The sequence below is a fragment of the Chelon labrosus genome, assembly GCF_963514085.1.
Source record: "Chelon labrosus genome assembly, chromosome: 15".
In the NCBI taxonomy this organism is placed as follows: Eukaryota; Metazoa; Chordata; class Actinopteri; order Mugiliformes; family Mugilidae; genus Chelon; species Chelon labrosus.
In genome coordinates this window covers 8,497,688-8,523,398 of record NC_140348.1, presented here as the reverse complement: position 1 = coordinate 8,523,398, position 25,711 = coordinate 8,497,688, and the positions used below count along the sequence as shown (strand labels likewise).

At 39.2% G+C, this 25,711-nt stretch overlaps 1 long non-coding RNA gene across 1 annotated transcript in view; it reads left to right on the top strand.

The window, feature by feature from the left end:
• Positions 1-25,711, top strand: part of LOC311500634 — an 84,373-nt gene that overhangs the window by 48,401 nt on the left and 10,261 nt on the right. The window contains exon 3 of the long non-coding RNA XR_014699490.1: positions 20,604-20,716. This is a non-coding gene — a long non-coding RNA (uncharacterized lncRNA). The remainder of the gene's footprint in view (positions 1-20,603; positions 20,717-25,711) is intronic.

Sequence of the window (25,711 nt, the reverse complement as noted above, 5' to 3'; positions counted from 1 at the left end):
TATATTAATATGACTTGTGAACAATTTGCCTCTAACCTCTTGTTTGTTTGTGTGTGAATATCTGTATGCGTGAGACATTTCCCACTTGTGGTTGTCTTGCCTCCTAGACCGTAGGAGGACTGCAGTCTTTCACATCGGGACAGCTAGACGTCTGCATGCCACCAACACAGACACACAAACACGCGGTGATGTAAAGGCTGATAAACAGACACACACGTTGTGAGGAGAAAAAAAAACAAAAAAAAAAACGTGCCAAGTTGTAAGGGCACAGCCAAACAGTTTGTTTGCCTCCCACCTGCCCAGATAAAATCAGCATTTCTCTGTTAAAAGATGCACCAACATGTTGAAAGTGTAAATATGTTTGAGGGCAGGAGAATTTTAAAGCACAAAAAAAGGTTTATTTTGAAGAGATTTATTGTTCATGCTTTCTCTCTATCAAATTCATAGATCATGTTATTTTCACTGATAACTTTGCAGAAGGTCCCATTGTTGCATATGAGGAGTAGATTACAATAAAGGAGACATGCTAGAGTGGTCTATTGCATGACGAGTGATCTGTTGCGTGATGAACACTCGCATAAAGCAACAATAAAGGTCACAGGTTTTATTACAGCAACAACCCTGATTTGGATAATGCAACCTTTAAGTGTGCTGCCAAATATTTTACATATAAACAAGACATTTATTCTTTATATATTTAAGAGCCCACAACTGTAAATGCTCAGTTCCCAAATGCACTGTTTAATGATTAAATAACATCTCCTAAAAGTTGATGCAGTTTAAAAAAAAAATGACCTGGCTGTTTCAAACACAGCTATGGTAGCTGGTCTGTACGTACTTTTGCTCTTAGGCCTAAGTAATTTGAGCTAAATGCTGACGTCGCCATACTAAGATGCTCACACTGACAATCCTAGCATGATGACGTTTATCAGGCGTAATAGCTTATTTATTATCTTCAGTGTCTTAATGTAATATTTTAGCATGTCAGCATTTGCTAATTGGCTTTGGTGCTAATTAGCTTTCATAGATATTCATGAGTATTTTTTAATTGTAAAAACAATGTTGGAGAGGTGAACGAAATTTGGACTGGTCCGGTCATTTTGGCGACTATTGGCGACCAGTGCAATTGTTTACTCTTCCCAAGACGGTGTGTCTGTGTGCGTTTGTTAGTGTAATGTACTTTTTGACCACATGTGACTCTCTAACATTTTGGGTGGTTTTGTGTGCATGTTGGCAATTTTTGAACAGCTTTTGGGCTGGAAACCATTAGCTGTATCTGGGAGCACTGACATTATTAGAACTGTCTGTAGTGTGATGAAAAGTCACACAAAGCCACATCAAAGGTCAGAAGTTTCAATCTTCCAGCAGCCCTGATTTGGCCAACAGAAGCTTTAAGTTTCGCTCCCTCCCCGTTTTATAGGTTTTGTAGGTTTTATAGGTGTTATTTTCACTGATAAAGTGGCACAGTGTCCCTTCGCTGTGTATAGAGAGTCGAGTGATAGAGGAGACGTGCTGAGTTGGTCTATTGTGTGATGACAACGCACATAAACTGGCAAGCTTGTTATCTCTGTATTGCACTGGTCAAAACAAACTGCTCAGCTGCTAAGGCTGTACTTTTGCACTTAAGTACTTTAAGCCAAATGTTAACATTGCTATGCTAACACCATAGACTGTATAGACAACATCTCGCCACTGCCAGAGTCTGCGCAGTACGGTCCGAGAGTGGAGGCACGCGGAGCCACAATATCGAAGACCCGCTCACACTTCTTTGAGACTCACTAGCATTACGTTTAATTAATACTGCGCTCTGCTCTACCTCCACTAGTTACAAGGAAATGTTGGATTGTACACTGTACTTGTTTTTCAGTTTGTTTTACAACTCTGATGGTCCCACAGGACCGCTTTATGGAGCAGTTGGCATGGCAACTGGTAATCGCCATTACGTCACATCCTGTTTCTATAGCGTCAAATAACTAATATGAAATTTATCCAGAAAATGGACACCTCAACATCTAAATGACTGAAACCACCCTTGAAATAATATTATTTGACATGTATTTTAGGGTTTTCGTTTGGCGCCAGTCCTATCCGCTAACATGGAGGAGGTGGAGCTTATGACCTATACTGCAGCCAGTCACCAGGGGGAGCTCTACTTGCTTTGGCTTCACTTTTGAGGAGCAGTTCCACGTCCATGTTTATACTGTCCCTGGCCAACACGCGTGTTAGCTTTGGTGCTAATTAGCTTTAAAATAATAATAGACTGTTTATGAACTATCAAATTCATAAATTATGTGATATTTTGTATGTTATTTTCCACACTAACTTTGCAACAGGTCTCATTGTTGTGTATAAAGAATAGGTTGCAATAAAGGAGACAGTCTAGCAGGGTTACTGTCTGATGAAAGCACACATAAACCCACATTGAAGGTCACAAGTTTGAGTCCTGCAACAACCCTGAACAGGCTGCAACAACTGCAACAGCTGCTGAGCTAGATATTTAACATATCATCTAGGCATTTATTTGTTTAGAAATGACCCAAAACAGAAAATAGTCAATAACCAAATGTGTTACTTACTCTTGCTTAAGTAGAGAGGACCGCTGTTATAGGAAATGTTTCAGAAAATTACTGAGAACAACATTATACAGTATACTTGAGGTGGGATTAAAGAAGAAAATAAATAAATAAATAAATGATAATGGTTGCAAAAAAAAAGATTACAGGGTTAGAAAGAAGAGTTAACTGTTGTGCGTATTAGGGAGTGAGGAGCTTGTCTTTCATATAGTCTATAAGTGGCTGCCAGACTTTTGCAAATGTGGAGCAAAAAAAGGAGCCTTTCATTGTAAGTCTCAGTTTCTCAAGGCTAAGATGGTGCAACACATCCTGCATCCATTGAGTCCAGCTCGGGGGGTGGGGGGACTTCCACTGAAGAGGAATCAACCTTCTTGCCATTATTCAAAGTTTTGTACTGACTAGATTCTTATTATCAACCCCCCGCCACCCCAAAGATGGCAATTAAAGGGTCTGGCCTTATTATCAACTGAAAGACATCTGATAGAGTTTTGAAGATCAGGTGACATACTTTGAGCTAAATGCTAATATTAGCATGCAAACATTTGCTTATTAGCAACAATGTTTTTGCTGATGCGAATTAGTTTTTCGGGTTAAATAGGGATCAAAAATTCAATTTAGACCTTTAAAAAGTAGGTATTACAAAGGGAGACTTTCCTAGACACGTTTGAGTGTAGTTGCCTTTGTTTCAGCTTTGCTTTTTTACGTACATAGTAACCTAGATGACTAAGAATCTCCACAGAGACAAAAGACAACTCCAAAGATCATGAGTTGTTTGTACAACTTTTGGCCATCCATTCAATTGTTGAAACACTGAGTCACATTGAGGTTTGCAACATGTTCATCTTCTCTGTGTTATGTGTTCTGAAAACCCTACCTTCTGGTGCAAATAAGTTGTGAGAAAATGTAATTTCTAGGACACTTGAGGTTAATTGAGTTAGTTCCTGTTGGTGGTGAATCTTCTTGCATTGTGACACTGCAGTGTCCCCGAAGCCTTTAGATGGCATACTTTCATCCAGGAGTGTTTGGCTCAGTTTGCCATTGTTTGCGTTGCTGCATCTGTCAGTGACACAGAGGCAGATCTAGCAAATGATGGGTCACGCGAGGTCCTCTGATATAAAAACATTCTGTATAAGTCAGCTAAGGACATGTTAGTAGACAGGCCCTATTGTTTCAGGATCCTTTACACTTTGCATATAGAAAGAGAGTGGGAGTCAGTTGTGCGCTATTCTGTAAGCTTCATTGCACTTGGAAACAACAGGTAGTTTTGTTTTCTCTTGGATTATTTTATATTGAGTGGGATTTTCATGTAATATACAATCATGGATTTTAACATTTAAATTAGTGGCTTAAATTATAGTCAGGAACTGTATTGCTCGCCCTCAACTTGTCATTCCTTAAAATTAGGTCTCGGACAAAATAACAAACAGATGTTTACCATGAAGAAAACAGAGCCACGGCCTTTAGTATTCACGCCTACTGCAGACTTGTCGCTTTCTCTGATTGTTTTGATCCAAACTGCCCTGGCCCATGAGAACTGAAATTATTTCACTGAATGAACGTCGAATATTGGTCGGAGCAGTTAGCTAAATAATCATTTTAGGGACAGCCTTCCTGTCTTTCAAATTAATTTCCTGTCCTTTAACTGAAAGAAGAGAATTGTAACTGCTGCCTGCAGGCTTCCACTTACAGCCACAAGCCTCTTTTTTTCCTCCAGTTATTAAATGTCTGGAAATGGAGCCCATCCTGTCTAACACAAATATCTTGGCCTGAGTTAAATTTGGGACTGTGTCATTTACATTAGGCAACAGTTTCTCATTTTTCCTGACCTTAAATATGTTGTCTAAACAATAATATTTATCCCCAATATCTATTATGACAACACATGATGCTATTAATATTTTCGACAAAGAACAGTGTAGACTTGTGTTGCACAGACAAGTACTAATCCTATATTTGACTTTTATCACCCATTGTTACCAAAACCCTCTAAATAGGATGGGTCGAAAATATGTTTTCATTAGCAGCAATTGAAATCAGCAAAACACGCTGACAGGTAAGGTAGGTTTTGTTTTTAGCCTGACCAGTTTGACTCCAGACTCAGACTGGAGGATGGAGTGAACACCTGATTACATCTAACCGGCTTCTTTTCATGCGGTGGTCCGCCACTGATCACCCTACTGTCTCACATCTGAACACTTTGACCTTAAATAGAGGCAAATAGCTTAACTGATCTGGAATTGTGACGTTCACAATCAGTCAACCTGGTGTAAAACGCACTGATAAATTGTAGCTCTTCAGGCTTACAATAGAGATCTGGTCTCTGATGTACAAACATCAAGTTCATTAATGTCTATTTATGTGTATGTAGCATGATTAGGCTCATACATGCATAACATGCATACTACATGTTTATGCTCCTTACACATGTAGCATAAACATGCTATCTGTGATATTTTCCTGGCAGTAGCAAAACAGGATATCACTTATTGTGCTCATCACATGGTCTGCACACCATGTGAATGGAGATTTGCTCTGCGTCTTGTCTCCCATTGTTGCTTGTTGCTAGGAAGCACTGAGTGTGTGAAACTGCTCGTGAGATCTGAGTAGGTAACTGGTAATTGTTGTCAACCACTGCCTGAAATGTAAACATCATTGGAATGTGCAGAGAGGTCCTTAAAAATTCCCACACAACTCACTGGAAATGCATTAATCATCTTTGCTCACTCAGTAGTGGTTTATTAAACCCACGTTGGCTTCCCCTCATTCACTTCCCCTCAGGAAAATCTTAAGTGACATTCAACATCTCCAGTGAATAAAGGTGACACTGACTAATGTGCGAGCTGTAAGGGCAATAATTTAAAAGCATCTGCACAATGAACGCAAAGCGATCAGTAAGAAAATAACGGACAACAAAATCTTTGTTCCTTCACTTTTTTAATGCTTCAGTAATAATTGATGTTCAGCTGAAGTCCAAGGGTGTTTGTCTTTCATGCAGAAAGAATGAAAGACAGTGAGGGGAAGTGAAGGAGGACATTTTAGATGACTGTCCCCTGTGCGTTGACACAGCTGCACCGAGTTAAATGTCATTTTGGTGTGGGAGTCAGAGAGCAATGTGTGCATTAGTGGTGACTGTCATTTGTTTTATTATTAGTATTACACTCTGCACTCACTAACTCTGCATGTATGCTGCAGATGTGACTAAAATCACTCTTGTCACACGGGGTGTAAATAATGAAATAACTGAAACCTGAATTCCATTTAGCTGCTTTCTCTGGTGTTGTTTACTGTATCACATTAATAGAACAGAGCCTTTATTAATGCCTTTATTGGAACCTATGGTTATGATTCATATGCAGCATTAAAACATGCATGTATCTGTTTAGGATGCAAACAAATATACAACTATTTACTTCTGTTAAGGACGTATGTTAAACTATAACCTGGTTATCAGCTGCTAGTTGCATATGTCTGAAGGAGGAGTTACAGTTATGAAATGAAATAATACAAGTTTACCTGTCTGCAACTGTGTTATATTGAGGTATAAAGCTTTTATTACATGTTTATTCCTGTTTATGAAGGCTAATAGGGCGTCACAGTGAAGTGTTGCTGTAGAAAAGTCGTATCCACTTATTCACAATGCCCTATATAATAATCGATTGAAGGCTTTCTCCATAGTGAGCAAGAAATCAGACTTTGGACACTGATGGGTCATAATTTTGTCAGTGATTAAAGCATTGCATTGAGATGTTGGCTAAATGTGCCTTACTAAATGTGCTATAGGCCCGATGTATGTGATGTGAACTGGAAAATGCAGCAAATCAATTTCACATTCACTGAAATGATTCATAAGTGCACTAGGGAGCTAATAGGAAGTGACACGCACACACCAGATTCATCTTTACAGTCATCTACACATTTATTCCTCCATAGTTGTTTGCCCAGGGCGACCACAGAGATCTCATGAATTGGGATCGAGCGCCTTGCTCGCAGGTATTACACGAGTAATTTTTGAGGCGGGGGAGAGTGTTACTCATTCACTTTCTCCACATAGTTTTTCCGAGCACGACTTTCTCTACGTCTTATTTTACACCAGCTGCAGGCAAGCAGGTTGTGTTATTAGTCACGATGAGTAAAGTTCAAACCACTTGATTTAATCCTTAACACCACATGATCCAGAACTCAATCAGATCACCGTGTACACATTAATAGGATGAATAGATTTGATATGATTAATGTGGAAAAACAAAGTGTCATGCAGAAGAAGTAATTTATATATTCATGAAGGGGGAAGTTGCCTTGAAACGGCTTCAGTTAGTGTGGAGGAGTATGAGGCCTAGTTCAACACTTTCAACAGATGGTGGTGTCGTTTCACATCTCACTTCAAAATGTAGACCGCTGTTTTTAGGCCACAGATCTCCACAGGGACTTTTGTTCTGTGTCTGTTGCAGCCTCCCACATTTCTCTGCTCTGTCAACTGAGAGGCAGGTTTACACGTACCACAATTTAACCAACATGTCTGTCTCTGTTACTTTTCTCTCTTTCTCCATCGCACTTTGAACCTCTTTCATACTCCCCTTTTTTTTCTTTCACTTTTCTCTGAAACATTTAGAGGAATACAAAAGGGAGAAAAGTCGATTTTTTTCTGTTTCTCTGCTGGCAGTGAAACTGAATCAAAAAGAGAACTACTTTGATCGATGAGGCATTAAAGGTGACATGATTCAGACTGAACCCACGCTGCAGAAACTATTGCTTCATAGTGAAATGTAAACTATGACTAGTGGATATAATGCAAAATACAAGACAAACCTTTTTTAAAAAAAAAAAAAGAAAATTACATCAAAAGCTTCCCACATTTCTTTTCGGTACATTTTTACCTGTTTCAAATTGTATACTCCCACTTTTACTTTCCTTCCTGCTTCCTTTATTTTCTGTTTGCCTTTTTACCATAACTCATCCCCAGCACAAAAATGGAGGGAAGTAAATTTGAGCTTGCTTTCTTAACCCGAATCAAAACAAGAATAATCATTGCTTTTATTTTTAATTATTCAAATGTAGATTTCTAAATACTTGTTTATTTATGGAAACCCTGTATTTTGCACACCGCTCCTTTCTGTCATTTCTGCTTCTTTGTTGCATTTTTTTTTCTTTCATTTTCTTCCTCCTTTCAACTCTCAAATATCAGCCGCTGAGAAGGAGGAAAAGCGTATTTCAAGTGTCTCATCTCTCAGCTTCCTTTTCACTTTTTGAAACACACGCCGCGGCTGATCGCATCAAAGCCCAGCCTCAACGTTTTCTCCTTCGCTCTCTGACTAATTTTGATAGTAAAAGACGCCGAGTAAAGCTGATCTGTCTCTTCTTTATATTTCTGGGTGACACAGTCATGCTGGATTATGTCATGTTGTTGAGGTGTTATTTGTAAAAATAGGTCGTGGGACGATCGTCTCCAGCTACGGCTGTTTACATCCCACTGAGTCAAACCCAGTCTGTGCTGTCTGGGGAAAAATTGTCCTCCTCAGTTCTGATTTGACTTCGTGTTCGCTGTCTATATATGACGCTAGAAAATTGTAGTCGGAGGCTGGCTACCATTTTGTCACAGGCCCCTGAATGTTCCTCTGGGTGGCTAAGTGTGAAAGACAAAGCCAAACTGTTGATGTTGATGCAGAAAAGAATGCTAAGTAATTATCTGACTCTGGACTTGTGCACAAAGTGTGGTTAGTTTGCTTTAGGTTTGTGTTTTTTAATAAATAAAACTACCAGTAATAGTGAAACTCTGAATCAGAATGAGAATTACTTTGATCCATGATGCTTTAAAGGTGACATATAAAACCTTGAGCTGTGGGTGGAGTGGTGTTAAATGTTTGCAAACGGTTATTTTCTTTTTTTGGGCACTATCTTCATTTCTCTAAGCGTGATAATTCTTCTATGACTAACAAACAAAAGGTGTAGGTGTAGTAATACATTCTGAAACAGTATTTACTTGCTCACACTCTGACATTATGATGACAGTTTGTGGAAACAATAAAAAAATTCTAATACACGAATGGTGTCACACTCGTAGAATTTGAGCGATAAAATTATCGGTCATATTGAAAGTGAAGCAGAGACTGAAACACTAACACGACATTTATCTGTGCCGAATTAGTTTTTCATGTATATGTGTGTCAGTTTCAAAGTGCGCTGGTCAAACTGACATGTGAGCCGAACCCGGGACTGTATTATGCATCGATCGGTGTCAGACTTGTTTTCTTCTTATAAATAAATCCATAAGTCATTCTGAAACCATGATGCTTTGGAGTGATAATATTACCAGACACCAGGGGAAATTTGCCTTGTGAAATGTTCGGTTTTCTGACAACCCACTCAAGTTTCGACTGGAAAAAAAAAAATCTTTTAACCTTTTAGCAACAACAAATGCACGATTTAAAAAAAAAAAAAAGAGGAAAAGAAAAAAACGAGTGAAATGAGTGTGGCTGAATATTGTCAGGTTGTTGTGTTTATAGTTGACAGCAGCACAAAGTAAAAATCTAACAGCAAGGAGAAATTATTTTACAGGGCTGAACACACACTCTGCCTCGCTGGTTTTATTTGAATTAATTTATTTAAATTGACCTTTAGCATAATTTGACTCTGTTTTTCTCACACGTCTCCTGTCTTGTTTGACGATCTCTCTTCTGGTTTGTGACTGAGATGAGCAGTTTCAAAATGAGACTTACAACAAGTCATAGGGTGTTCTGTGCGTACGATGCAGATGATATTTACTTTTGCTGATGACCGAGCTGTGATTACTGCAGATACATTTTTAATTCATGAGTTTGGGTGTTGTGTTGAGAAACTTGTGGTCTGTAAATGCATGTGTGTTGGCTGCAATTGCTTCTGCTGATGACTCAAATGCAACTAAACATCAAAAGCAAATGCATATGGGTTTGTTAAAATTGTGCTCCCTAATGTTTCTGACTTATTTTATTCCTCTTTTTCTTACAGCTTATTTGTGCTGTAAATTGTGTCCTCCAGTAAAAGCAGTTGGACCATTTTAGTCATTTGTGTCGGCTTGTCAATCACATGTGACTGCTGATGAGTCGTTCCCATTGCTGACTTAAACCTATAATCCTATTTATGACCCTGATCATGGTTAAGCTGTTCTGAAAATTCTCACACACGTTGTCCGCCTGAAAATATTAAATGTCACAGTCTGTGTGTTCGGTCTCCCTGATCTAAAATGAGACAATAAGTAAATATAAACATGTTTATGGTTTCAGAGAGACAGTGCTGCGTGCTTAGAGTCCGTGGGTGGCATCAGTTTGTTGCCATCAGCGTCTGTTTGACTAATCACTCGCTAACTTGTCCCACGCCTGCATCAGTGTGTGTCTGTGTGTGTGTGTGTGTGTGTGTTTGCACAGCTATTATTTGTATATTGATCTGTCTGACACAATCAGTAACTGAGCATCGATCGGTGTGTATCAGAGTGTGTGTGCACATGCATACAGTGCACTACTATCAGTATGTCTGCCGAGATCTGTGTGTATGAGTGCATTTGTGGTTGATTATTGATGGTTTTGGGTTCTAGTAGAAGTTTGTCTGCTAGTTTTTTTTTTTTATTGTTGCTTATTGTGTTTTTTTTTTCTCTGTGTACATCTTTGTGTCTGTTTAGACATGTGATGTTATATAATTTTAATTTTTTAATATCATTTTAATTTTACCAATACTAATATTACCACTAGGTAGTGTACTTTTATTTCTGACTATTTATGTAATATTATTAGTGTGTGTCATAGTGTGTGTCCCTGCATATTACAGCATTTATTCGTCTAGACACTGTGTGTGCATGTACATTTTTCTTGTGGGTGCTTATTTGTACACACATAACACTGCCGTGTGTCTGGTTGTATGTATACATATGTGTGTGTTTGTTGGCTGTGTGTATGGTTTCTCTAGCTAAATGCATATGAGTGTAAATGCAAGTGAATTTATGTGTGTGTTTATTTTTACAGCATGCGTGAGTGTTTGTCTTTATACATGTGTCACCGCGTGCATTTAGTGCACACACAGTAGGCGCGTTTTGTCGCCGTCCTTATTGCGTGTCTGCATGCAGACTATATGTGTTTACATTGCTCATTACAAATGTACCTCTGAGACAATCTGACTGCTACTGTGTGATTGTGTTTATTGATGTTCTTGCTGTGTGTGTAAATAAGGTATTTGTGTTAATTCATTTGTACGGTGCATTTGAGGCATATTTCCATACTTCTGTTTGCGCGTGTGTCACCACACTGCACTTATAATACAGATTACATATACAGTATGTGTGGGCATTTTTCAGATATGTTAATATGTGTGAAAAATAAATGTGATATGATGGTATGGTGGAGTTGTGAGTGTTGTATATATCTTTACAGCGTGCGTGCAGCTTGGAGCATACGTGTACAGATTTTGGCAAGTTTGTGTTGAGCATGTGTGAACATGCTGTGTCACATGTCTAGTCGTGCATGTGTTTATGAACATTTACATTTATTTGTGAGTGTGTGGGTTTCTGTTGATGTGTATTTTGGCAGTAGCACAGATGTAAACAAAGAATCTGTTTGCATGTATTTGTACAGTGTGCACGTGTGTTTATTGACGTATTTGCCCTCGTCCATTTGTGTGTAAAATGCGTGCGCTAATGTACTAGTATTTATTATTATTACGGTCATTGTTACGCGAGCGTGTGTTCATTTCTCAGTGTTAAGGTGGCTCTGTAGTGTTTGTGTTCTGGTTTACCTGCCGATACAGGACAACTTAGTGGCACACAACACACACAATAAAATTCAAACTGGACTGTTTTGGACTACTATTATTTTTTATATTAGCATTGGGTTATTTACCTAGAGTTATTTAACCCAGTGTCAGACAACAATTACCCGTGAGTTTATGATGTTCATAACCACAAAACATAACCATATTAACAAGCTTTGACATGTAAGTTTGAAGTAGTTTACAACAGTTACGGAGCATACAATGTATTTAGCAGTGCATGCTAAAGTGCTTGTGTGTGTGTGTGTGTGTGTGCAGCACAGTGCGTATTTATTTGCATGCACGTGGACGTGTGAAAGAGTTTGTTCCCTCTTCTTGCTGCTCATCATCTGTCCCGGTTGACATTTACACATTCAAATCAGAGACTGTTTGCCGTCGTTTGAAGCACATGACAAGATTTCATGCTTTATTTAAGATAATCCCCGTCATCACTGCACAAAAACACTCGGTCTCTTACCGTAAGGCTCACTCAACACAGATGTTGACATCCAGCTGAAGCCTCGCTGCCAGAAATCAACTTTTCAGGAACTAAGACGCACATTTTTTTTTTTTTTTTTTTTTTTTTTTTAACTTTACCACCATGGTGTTGACTTTTCTTTTTAAAATCCCATTTAGGCATTTAAAATGCTGCTTCAAGTTGCTGTTTGGACCGGTCCTCTTTATGGCAACAATTCAAAAACTGCACTTGACTCCGTGACACCTCCCAGAGAGGTCACCACTTCAATACTTACGGTCAGACACTTGTACACACAGCTGGGAGGTGTGCGGGAGCCTAAACAAAGAGGAAATAATGTCAGTGTCAACAACCATTAAAAATGCTGTTTTTATTTTTGGACTGTATATTCTCTTCGCCATATGACACAAACCTTTCAGTGACACATCAGCTTTTAGTATAATCAGATGATTTTACTTTTTTAATTTTTCATTTCATCTTTTACTTTTCAGAGGAAATAGTCATGCCGTCTAAAAACGTCGACTTTAATATCCTTTCCATTTTCTAACTTTGATTTTTTAACATTACTCAGTATCTTAGTAGAGAGATGAAAACATATGTCAGAGCCAGTCATGTGTGAGCTGACTGACTGCACTATATATACCTGAGATTTATGTTACATTATATATACATGTATTTATGTTCCAGTTCTCTGTCACATAGCATCCACACTTTGCATCCTGAGGACAACATCTTTTCAATTCATATTTTTGCTTTATAGGTGGAATTTGAAAAAAACAAAACACAAAAAGAACACCTTACATGAAATGCACACGCAGCATTACCCATCGCATCATTTTTGAGCCTCCCCTCGTATTCAGCCTCTTGAAACTGAAATTCAAATGACACATGCAGTTATTTATCACATTTTCATCTCTAGATTTCACCTCCCGTTAACAATATTACAGTCAGAGGTTTGGCCTCACAATGGGTTTTACAGTTTCTAGTTATTAGTCGGGCGTTCTGGTACTGCTTTTAGGTGACTACACTGATATTTATTGCTTGTCAGAGCTTTGTGTGAGCAGTGTTTTGAAAATGTACCTCAGTGCCATCATGCCTGTGTTTGGGTTTGGTTTAGTCTGTTGCAGCAGAATGGTATAGGTTAGAATAAGTTGTGAATCCTTTGGAACATTAAAAAAATAAATAAATAAAAAAAGAGTGGGTGTGAGTGTGAGTGTTTAAGTAAAACATGTTAAAGCCTTACCATATCCTGCCTGATATATACTCCCTGTTGTTGAGTGAAAACCACACATGCATGCACACATTGTCTTAATAATACAGTATGTTTGTGTTGCTTTAGTTCCCGGCCATGTGAGCTGTGACTCTTGCTTCACTGAAAGTCCTCCTAAAATGTCTATATTTGTTGTGATTTGATCAAATTTGGGACCTGATAATAGCAGCTATGCACTATAGATTTTATAATGGTTCTTAAGTTGCACCAGTTTCGGGGATCCTGCTATCAAATTACTGTTTTTTTGGACAACTTAGCTCTCTAGTATGTGTACCATCATTTCTGTACTTCCTTTTTTTTCACAGTTGTGCAGTGTCACGTATAAAGGTGGAAATAGCTACTTGTACTTTCCTACTATTGTAGTGAATAGGTTTCATAATAGAAATCTTCACTTTAATGTGTTGTGTTTTGCATTTTGTACGGACAACTAAATCTCTACAACCAACAGCTCCTATAACTATCACCACCATTTACCCAACTTGTACCCATTACCATATTTATTTCCATTTAATTTATTTAAGCTGTAATGCAGAAATAATACTAATAAAATACCTGTTACCTTTAACCCTTTTCCTGTAAAGCTGCACAAGCTAATCCATGTTAGGTAAATCTCTCTGTTTCTGTACAACAAGGTAGCTCTTGCTTTGTTTTGCTGGAGTATACTGGAGTTTTAAATTTACTGTGGCGATATTCCCATGCTGGTGCATTGGTAGTGATGCCTTTTATGTTTAAGAAGTAAAGTGAGAAGCGGCTGTAGCAACAGAGACGGTAACTGGTTGTATTCTAGGGCCTGTTGCATAAAAACAACAGTTATGAATGTAACCTGGGTTCTATGTATCTCAGAAGGTCAAGAAGAATGAAACAGAACCTGCCGAGCATCCAAGGAAAGTTTGCTTCAGAGAACTCGGATGACCTACAGGTGATGATTGCAGTCTAAAAAAGAAAGTGATTGACAGCTAGAACAAACCATTAGTGTGTCGTTCCCTTGCTGAGAAGCACTGAGGGATATTAGACACAGGTCATACAGACATGTTGACAGTGTGTAGTTATTCTGTCTGCCAGAGGGGGGAGACACATTGTTTGCACTATAGCTTTTCTCATAATAATTCTGTCAGGTCTACTTGCTCTACATGCTAACATCCTGGTTCACACTCAGTGAGTCAGTAAATGTTAGATCATAGTCATGTAAGCGTGTAAAGGTAGGGATTAAAACTGAAAGCTAGCATCCTACCATAGACTTGACTGTGCAGTCTTGTAACCATAGCAACCATGAAATGAGATGGCATTATTGACTGGTCATACAGGTACAGATCAATACATAATTAATCTAACGTGACTGGTAATATTCAGTAAAATATTCTGTTGTGATTGGCAGTTATGACTCTTATGGTACTATAATGTACGATACTTAATGACGAAACCTGACAAATGGAGCTGAGAACATATGTCTACACACAGTATCTCACTCGAACAAAGAAGTGACAGTAAATATCCCACACGTGTGAATGTACAAATAGTGCATACTGTTGTATAAATAGTGTTGACAGTGTTTAAGGAAATACTGAGAGATAATTTGTTTACTTCTGCATTTGACTTCTTCTGTCAGGGTGTCTTACAAGCGCAGCATTGTTTATTTTTGTGGCTCATCGAGTGTGGGAATAAGAGGCAGTTTCATTAGGCAATCACACTTATTAAAGATCATAACACCACCTTGGTGTTTGGCGAAACTGACACATCAGTTCATTCTGTGCACGCACTTGCAAAAATCGTTTTCAGCTTGTAAACTCACCAAATACCATAAAACATTATTCATGTGGCCATAGTATTTACAGCAAGAGATGACATTGTTACAGAGTGTTTGATTGTTGTGTAGGGAGGAGGTCAGGGTGGATGGATGGATCAGAAATGGAGAGACATGTGTACGCTTGTTTTGTTTTAGTTTATTTTAAACGTTTCCCTATCTTTTTTTTTTTTTTTTTTTTCATCATAGTAACCATGATGACAAAGGACCACTGGTGTTTTCTTCCTCTTAAGCCAACCAAACTGTAAACAACTTTCAACAATGATTTGTGGCGGTTTTCAAGTCACAGAAAAAAGACACTGCACTGCTGTGGGGTGTCTTATCAGACATATAATGTATTTTGTTTAATTTGGCTCTGAGATGGCTGCATTCTGTTGTCTCAGTTGACTTCTTTTGATGTTGCTGCGCATGGGTCCAAAGTTCAGTCTGGATAACAATGTTCAAAGCACATCTACAGACAGCAAATGAAGGTGTAAACAAAGACATTATCAGTGTAGACGTTGGAGGCACTGCTGCGCTTCAAGCCATGTGGAAAGATACATTTTCCCAGGAATATTAGTGACAGCTTGTTTAGTCTCAGTGGCTCTTGCTGATGCCTGCTGATGTTTCCATGTAACATCTTTGTTCTAGGAATCATTTTGCTATTATAGAAACAACCAGTGGCTTGCATTGCTGAATGTAAATATGCTACAGTAGATCATACGTTGTAAAGTGAAACATATATATTCTGGATTTTCCCTGTGCTCCGTCGCCTCAGCCACTCACTGATATTAAACCTCTCACTTCCTTTTTGAAGCTTTGTTTACCAGCCAGCATGCTATTTTTACAGGAGGCCTCTGCTCACACACAGGCTCGGTTTACCGTCGAAAAGGATGTGTCCTCTTCATCACGTGTCTTGTTTTGAACAACACTTATCATTGTTACTTTGCATGTAAGTGCATTTAAGCATCTATAATGCTGAGCTTTCTGACGGAATTTCCCAAAATGCAATACAAAACATTTTCTCAGATGACATCCTGTAACTGTGCCCAGAGGCATCCACTGTGGCGCCTGCAGACATGCAGATTTATCATGTATGTAATTTGAAAAGTTAAATTTAAAATATATATATATATATACTTTTGATAAACACAAAGAGCCACTGTGGACATCTCTTCTTGTTGTCATGAAAAGTTGATAGGCTTTTCAATAGTTCATGAAGGACAGAAGTGTAGCAACATCTTGACAAAACTCCAGCCATGCTGTTGTCTTTGGGAAGTTTTACTTAAGCACAATAGCTTTAAGTAAAATGCAATCATGCTAATGTTTAGTTTACACACCAAGATGACTGTTGGCCATTTGCCAGCGCCTGGCTGAACATCTGTGGCTTTAGTTTTGGTGCTATGTCACCACACTACTGGCACAAGTCAGGCCCCTGTTGGCGCCTCTTCAGACGATTCAGCATGTTGCGTCAGTGACGGAACAAGATAAAGGAATAAGTGAGATCTCTCTGATTGGTTGTTCAACTTGGAGAACCAGAGCACGAGATGAGAAACGGAAGTGAGCAAAACAAGTTCATAGGTCACAGAAAGCTCCTTTACTTTTACATCTTCGTGTAATCTGAACAATCATATACACAAAGATTTTCACAATGATCATCTAGAAAGAGTAAACATGCAAGACTCTGTACAACGTAGCTCTTTCTAGCCTCCTAGCATCGCAGCTAGTAGTGGCTCTTCTGGTTTCCCCTTTCGAAAAATGAATGCAGACTACTGCCGCCTTCTGGTACAGAGAGTTATTTCATTTCATGCAGACACAGAACATACAGTATGTACCAGCTGGCCGTTAGCTGTAGTGTTCAAGGTGCTGGCCCAGCCAAGGGTGACTCGAGGTAACATCACAGATGGTTGTTGTGTCATCTATTTATTACTGGATTTCAGTTATAAATCTTAATAATGCTACATTAGGTGGACACAATGGAGGGATCAGCTTTCTGTTGTGCTGATTTTGATGGATGGACTGTTCAGAGGAAATATGTAGCATCTAAAACAAACTCCTGCTAACAGAAAAGTTCTCTTGTTTGCTTTCTGTGTGTCCTTAGCTGCAATGCTAACTTGAATGCCAACATTTACTGTGCTTTTGTTCAGAGTAGGTGGGTTGATGAGCCCTGCAGCTTCTCTGTGAGAACTGGACAGGAGAAGGCTGCAGTGTGCAGCTGCTAAGGTTAAACCACAGCTTGTCATCTTCTGTGTCTGCGCCTCTTAAATACAGTGGGTGAGTGGGTGTGGAAGATTTAGAGTTGCTTTAAGTTACCTGCTTACTGCAATGAACTGAGTAGAAAAAGGAAATAAACTAATAATTTAATATGTAAACAGCTGCTTCTCACTCTACTGCGTGAAAATGTACGTCTTGAAAGCTTTAGGGAAAAATAACAGCTCAAGCCAGATGTTGCCAAATGGGGAAAATGGATCATTTAAGTTGACCTTATTCGACTTTTCTAAACAGTATTTAGGAGGTGCTTATTTCACTGAACAATAGTCTACTTGTTTGTCTTCTGCAGTCATCATGAGTCGCCCTCCAGCACTGTGGAAACACTGTCGGCACATCTGTAAATGTGAGCCATGCATGAGTCCGCTATGTGATTTGTCTGCAGAAGGACCAAATATCTTTGCCCTGTAAAATTCTCTGTAGTTCTCTTGTCACAGACTAAATGCAGGGCCAGGACTCAGGTTTAATGTTTTTTTACTATTTAGGTGTTTTGTGTTGAAATGGGTGATCTTCATTAGAATAACTATATTGTACAGCGTGTGCCGATGCAGACAATGACCTCCAGGGAGAATTGCTGTTTCATTACCTGACTGACAGCTCACAACAGCGTGGGAAGGCGAAACAGAGGAGGGGCGAAGCATGAGACTGAAAATCAAGTATACGTTGCTGTCAGGTTTCACCCTGTTTTAAATCTAGTTTATTTTTGTGCAGAGACTTTAGCAGAAACGCAGACAGCAGCTCTTAACAGCAGTTTCAATGAATCCTCGAGGGAATATTGTGTCAACGCAGCAGCACAAAATTCAAGGCGCACGCCGGAGACTGAAGAGGAAAAGGGAATGGAAGGATATAAATAACACTGCTATTTAAATAAATCCATTAAAAATGAAAAGATAAGAGATGATACAGATTAAAAGCTGACCACCCACATCAGATCTTTTTGATTTCATCTCCTTTGTCTCTCGCACACAAACAGGATTGATGTTTAGTCAAAACGCTGCCCACACACAAAGGGCCTGTTTGCCTCTGTCTGATGTGTGTGGGATGACTTTTCAGACATTGCCTCATGTGTCAAACGATGCACCAACACACGTGAATAGTGACTGAGAAACATGAGCAAAAAAAAAGTTATTGTAAACTGTATAATACTAGCATTAAAGCATGCAGACAAATTAGGTAGTTTAAGTTTTACCTACGAGGAGAAGTTCTGGTAAACTACATTATTTACAGCATTTCACAGCATGCACAATAATTTTGCAAAATGCAAAATTGCAAAATGCAAAATTATTAATTTAACTGCTGAGCTTGAATGTTTAACAGAGAAATGTTGACGTTCTCAAGGGAATATGGTAAGAGTGCACTAATATTAGGAAACTAAGAGCATGCAGAATTACCCAACTAAATTACGAAAATATTCTTTTCCCATCTCACTTGTTTATTCTCAATTTTTATATTAAGTGTAACAAATGACGACAAAAAATGCTTGACTTTTCAGAATCAACTTTTGTGTCAGTGTTTATGAAGGGCCCACAAGTTCTCGAGAGGATTTTATTCAAGTGAGGAAAGGGGACAGGTCTGGCTAGCCAAGCAGTGGAGTACCTGGGTGCAGGTGATAGAGCAGTGTTCTGCATAAAGATGTTCCTGAATTTTTCTTGAAGTTTGTATCTTCCAGAAAGTGGCAGTAGGTTTGGGAGTTAATCTTCAGTCCAAAGATGTCCGGCAACGTCAGTCTTAAAGATAGCAGCCCACATCAGCACCTCTTGTCCACATAGTGAAAGCCTGACTCTAAGCGGTATCCATTAGTGATCCGTCCATGTACCCATCCACACTCGTTTAGCCGACTGCTTTGTTTTCTTCCGACTGCAAAGCAATACAGAGTTGCAGTGAGTTTGTCCTCTTCTCTTGGTTTGATGGGCAATTGGCGAACCAGCTTGCAGATGCTTTACTTTCACTTCCCGGGCTGGAGCATATTTCAGCAGAGTTACAGCAAGTTGTTGCACTACAGTCTGCGTATTTTTTATTTTTCATCACGTGAATTCAATGCTCTCTGATCTGGTTTGGTTCGAAAATATAGTGTTCTTTTCAAATCCCGTTGTGAGAATATGTATGAAGTCGCTCTTCAAGTGTTCATTAAGTTTGTGCAGGCCAATTACAAAATCCAGCAGGCTTTTAAAACTCCTGTACTTTAGGTCTCTAGTCTCCAGTGAGCATTTAATGGCTTAAGATTGGATAATGCACAAAACGAGACCAGAACACTCACTCACTCACTTGTTATGATAATTGTGCACACAGTGTGAACTTCTACCTCTGCCAGAGAGTTTGTTTGTATTCAGCACATGTTTTTCAGTTGTGGTAGTTGGTATACCATCTCAAAACACCTGTGTACACAAAGTGGTATAGTGCAGATCCAGGTATGTGCATGTGGTTTTCCAGGAACATTTTTTATTTTTTTTTTAACGGGATTTTATTTGGAGCTACTCTGTCAGCAGTTACTGTGCGTGTTACTTGGCTGTAAAAATAAACTATCTGCCATGATGTCTAAATTCTGTTGGAACAGTTTGCTTTGGCGTTTTCGGATACACTGATGCTTTAGAAAATATTTCATTTAATTATGAAACAAGGTGCAGTCATCCAGCATCTTTCAGTGGTTAACATGTGAGAAACACGGCATCTACGTAAAAACACAGGTTAGCGAACAAATAGAAATGGGGCTCAGTTCAGTTTGCTGTGAGAAAATATAAATTGTACTCAGCTGCATAGTGTTTGTTTTGTTTTTTTCCCTCAGGTATGTCATTGGCGAAGTACTGATGTAGTTCTTTCCGCACAGAAACTGATATTTCTCAATTACAGCGTGCCGAGCATGTGTGTACCTCAACACAAAAGTAGCACCATTCATACGGAGACGTTTATGAGTCAGCTGAAAGGAGTGTGATATCATATTGCACCAAAGAATATGATAACATCAAAGAAAGACTTTGGGCAACATTTTATTTGATCAGGCACGGCAGGCTGCCACAGAAATAATTATACGTTTAAATCTAATCATGTAGTAGTAGTAGTAGTTGTGGAACGAGACAGATCAAACTCTTTTTCATGAGCAATAGGCTACTGTGATTCACAGTGGTGTATAATGACGCTTTTATAGTTTATCACCAATGCTAGGCGAAAGACCAAAAAGCCATGTTTATCTTCAGACAAGATTAAAAGGGTGCATTCTGAGTGATGAACAATTATGGGTGTAATATTAGATCAGATGTCGTAGCAATGATTTAATTCTACCACAACTGCTATAAAATAATTGGAACATGTTTACACTCCTAAAATGACTCCTCTTACAGTACAGTATGTACAGTACAGCACTTACTGTATGCACTGTATATGATGTTCTATAATCTGGGTGACTGTGCGGCTTGTTTTGAAAGATGGTATTTCCAGGGCAATTGTTTAAGTGGGGATTTCTTCTTCTTCTTGCAGGGCTAAGACACAGGATGGAGAGACAGTTTCACCGCAGGACTATCAGGCTGGTTTCCACCACATTCGCCGATCCTGACGAGCGGTGGGGAAACCACCTCAGCAAAGCTCATCTGGTAGGAGTTTACACGTCTCTGAGCTACTGTAACTGTACTGCAGTCTGATCGGTGCCTTGTTGATGATATCAAGCGTGTTTATCTGGTAATAATTCCTAACTGTTGCCGTGCAGCGAGATGGATTAGACCACAGATTCAGAGTCAAAACATGTGGAGCCTTCTTGACTGCAATGTGGTTTATAGGCCTACCTGACATTACTGCTAACTTCCAGCCAAATAACTGACAGCTTTGTAAAGGTTCTCTTTCTGAGGTTTTCCACCCATTGTTAGTTAGTAGTTTTTAGTTTTTCCAGTTAGTTTTGCCTAAATCAATACAACCTGTAGTTTGTCTGCGATTTACGATAAGTCCTCCAACAAAGCTCCCCAAGAAGACATTGACTGATGGACTGTGTGTCTTGGTCTTGACCAGCAAAGAGAATCACAACATGAGCAACTGTTCCTGGAAGTGCTATCTACTTATCTGAGATTTGAGTAACCTTCCAGTAGCAAATATCCATTCCTCACACCAAGCACAAGGCCTGAATCCTTCCAGTACTGTGTGCAGTATGAAAGCTGATAGATATTAGAAACTATAGAAGAGCTCCCATACTTGATCTTGGAAACAAACAATCCATACAGCTGACTTACTGTATACACTCGTTTTAGTTGATTCACTAATGCTGGCTGACAGACGGCGAGTGCAGCTGAAGCAGCCCAGATGAATTAGCTAAATTGGAGTCCGTCCATTCATCAAAGTCTTAGTGATCTATATCCTAAGTGTCATGGCGTCAGTCGGTGTAAAAATGCAAATGGAAGCGCATATGTTACAGTGTGTGTAAAGATCTGCTTTGGACCTGCACATTCACAGAGAGACTGCCTGGCAACAGGCCCGACACGACAGGAAGAAACGTGTACTGCATTTTTGAAAAACTCCAAGAGAAGGAGGAGCACGTAAACAAAACTTGAGGTTGCGTTCATTTTATGTGAGGTTGCCCATTCGGAGCAAATAGGTCACTTTAGGTCACCCACAGTAGGTTTGCACCTTTTAACGTTGGTATTTGCCCCATAATATGATACCATACCATACCATACCATAACTTTGTAGCTGACAGTTGGCCGCTAGTGAACGTTCTAGCTTCTGGTTACCAAGGTAACCCTCTAATACGGTTACAACCTCAAATGTTTCCAAACACAAAAATATTTCTAAGGACGTATCCAGCTCTTCTTGCCCGCTCTCAGCATGGCGAATTTCAACTAATTTCATTTTAATGTCTGTGATACTATTCTATGTAACTTTTATCATTCTTTTATTGAAAGCCTTTTAACGTTTTCCTTTATCTGCTGGTTCAGTGGGTTGTCTGTGAGGGACAAAAATAGCTTGAACACAATTGTTAAAGTAAAAACTACTGAATTTCGGCACGGTCTGGGAGGAACGAATTGTTCAGAGGGCAAATTCAATAATAAAGTTTTTATTGCTGCCTTACGGTTGTCGCTATAATGTGCCCATCAGTAGGACAAATCGTTACGTAAAGTCTTTTATTCCTTCTGCTATTAAGCTTTTAAACACAGACCCCACTCATTTCGGATGAAGAAGGTTTTATCTATTTATTCATTGCATTTCTTTATTGCTTGTTTGTTTACTGATTGATTGTCTGTGTATGGAATGTGGAAAAGCTGCAAATGAATTGCCCTGTTGGGATAAATAAAGTTCTCTGAATCTGAATCTGAATCAACAAACCGTATCAAGCCCTCACATTGGTCGTTGCCACAAAGCTAGAGATTAATTCAGCTTTTACCCACCTGCTTTCCGTCACCAAAGATTTCTCACTGCTGTAACACCTAGAATTTCATTCAAATTATCTAGTGTTTTAATGTGCGTACGCAGATCGAAAAGCTTATTGGTAGATTTTTCTATTTCGTGGGTATCTTACTCAGGCTGTTAGCAGCAGTTGTGTTACTGTGGTTTGCCTGTTGGAGAGTTGAGAAATTGTCTTTCAAATCAGTTTTAATTTTGTAACACCAAGTCATCTCAGGGCATCCAGTTTTATGGTGTTTAAAACTGTCCTGGATCACTGTGTTTGTTGACTGGTTCCTTTCTGTTTTAAGTCCTCTTGCAAGTCAATCCAGCAAGCAGGGGCTGCATGCCTGAATACCTTTCTACGCAGATTCCCCCAGACCTTTGCCTCAGTACTCTGGCTTCAGATCATACAACGAGAGCTACAAGGAATTGCTCCATCTTTTTATAATACTCAAACTGTGATTCCAATATTTACAGCCAGTTACCAATCTAAGGGCATTGAACCGTGTCCTTGATTTTAGTCTCTGAGAGGGGTTAATGTAAACATTAAAACAAAATAGGGTTTCAGAAATATTTACCAAAAGAGAGTCCGCTGCAGAGACTGTTGCCCAGGGCTTGGTCAGTGGTGCGGTTTTAACTCAAAAAGTGAAAATTGAATGCAGACCTGTGCAGCTTTGGTCTGACAAAAACATTATTTAATTAGCTGACTCTCTTCAGTGTGGGTGCGTGAGAGCAAGTGCTGCATAAGTGTTTCCAGTCGTCTTCACACGCATGCACATGTACACACAGAGTTGTGTTTCCATCACTTCAGAGGACATTACACTGACTTAACATTCACTTCCTGAAGACTTTAGACCCTAACTATAACCACTGCCTGCCACGCCCTAACCTAAAAGTCTTCACAATAAATAAAACTGAATGACTTACTTTTGGGTATTAAGAGCCTATAGTCCTCCAAAAAAAAAAACAGGGAGTCCCCACAATGTAAATTTTGTAAACAGATTTATGTCCCCACAGCATGAGTAATTCAAGCACACACGCGTACTTAGCACAAAAGGCAGCAGATGTTAATTTTCGCTCTTGTGGAAAGGCCTCTCTTTCTTAACTTGTTTTGACAGTTTTGTGTGTGTGTGTGTGTGTGTGTGTGTGTGTGTGTGTGTGTGTGTGTGTGTGTGTGTCCATGCATGTGTGCATGAGCTGATCACAATTAGTGGTAAATGTCCCAATTCTCAATCTGGTCTCCAGCTCGGCCAGTTTATCTCCACATCCATCTCTCTAAGTCAGCAGGTCCATCGTCTGTGAAATGTAAGAGAAAGAGCAGATTAGAGGAGCGCAGCGGAACGTAAATCACTGAGTGTATCTTAAAACAGTACTCGTACACCCACATGGAGGAAAAGGGGAGGAGGGGGGAAACAAATCTGATATACTGTAAGTGAGGCTGAAGCTATCAGATCTTCGGCGGTTTCACAGGAAAATTTTGAAAGACAGTGATACTGAAAGAAAGGAGCACCAGAAAACTGATAGAGGCACCAACTTTATCCAGTCTATGCTTAGAACCTTAGAGTTTAGACCTACTTAGGAAATGTAATACTTACTATATTCCGTCATTAATGAGCAAAGTCAGTTGTTATCCTAACATGCAAATGAAGTTGTATTATTTATCTGCAAACAGTTCCTTACACCAACTTAATGGAAATCTACATCAGTCTGCTTAGAAAATTAAAATGCCCTGGAAAGCCATGCTACCACACTAGCCGTTAGCATCAGCTCTAGAGAGTCCTCTTGTCTGAAAAACAAGCGATGACACATCGACGACACCCAGACACTGACCACCAGCCAACCATCGGACAAAACTCAGTGTAATAATCCAAATATTTGAGTTGCTGTCTCACTGTTTTGAGGTCTGAAAGCCACAGGCTGTTTTCTCTTGAGATGCTCATGCGTAGCGTTGTGTGTGCGGCTGTGGTCCGCAGTGTCATTTTTAAAAAGCGATCATTTCATTAGGCCTCTGTTTAGAGATTTCCCACACTTCTAAGGACTGGATCAGGGTTCTTTGTTTTTTGGACTGAGCTTTTGTGAGATATGGTTTCATTTCCAGCATTCCTGGTCATGAGAGCTAGCATTAGACGTAAGTGTAAACTGCGCAAAGCACAAACGTATTCCACACAAACAGACATGTTGCACTGATTACATTGACACATCTTTCGAGTCCTGATTAAAATAAACTTGTATAAATTTGGATTAAAAAAAAAGTATTTTTTTCTTTTTTATCTGAACGTTGAATGTTTGTATTCCAACTTGGAAATTTGTGTGTCATTTATGAGGATATGAATTGTTTTGACTGCATTGTAAAAAAAAAACCAAAAAAACCCAACGACTTGATCTTGAGCCTTAAAAACACAAAGTAAAACGCAGAGCTTCAGAGCAGCCAGGCCACAGCAGAGAAATTATGTAAATTTTTTAACAGAGCTGAGTGAAAACTACCACAAAGGGCTGTATGCTAGTGTGCCTTGTAATTACACAGTTTGTCAGCCATGCAAACAGGCTTTTTGTTGTTGTTTTCAGCCCTTTGAACAGACAGTGTTAAATGTTAAGAGTGGTTTTGCTGTGTGTTTGTTGGCGGCTCTTTCCTCATTTGATCACAAAAGATCAGTAAGTCGACGTCAAATGTGGATTTGTTTTGCTGCACGTTGCATTCACAGGCTCCTCGGTGTGTTACAGTTGTAGCTTTTTGAGATGTGTTGCAGTTTTCTTGAGTGAAGTGTAATAAAAATGAGTAATGCCAGATTATTTTTTTGTTGTTTAGGGTATCACTGTACGACCAGTTTATTTATATACATAACCCTGAAATAAAATTGACTTTATTATTGTTTTAATAATTATCTCTGGTACAAATATAATAATGCACAAATTCAGAAAAAGTCTGAAAAAGAAGATTGTCAGCTGGATGACTTATCCCCTACGTAATTCCCTCGCCTTCACCTTTGATCCCCAGCCAATACATGCAGCCGGTGTTAAGTACTCTTCAACCTGCTTAACACTGATGCAGGTTTTTACTTAATCACAAATGACAACAAGACAAAACACCTACTCATCCATCAGACCGCTTCATCTCCTTCCACCAATAATGAATAGAGTGATTTAGCAGAGAAATCTCATGGCACGACCTCTGATCTTTAACCGGCATGCAGTTTGCTTTAACACTCAGTGGTTACACA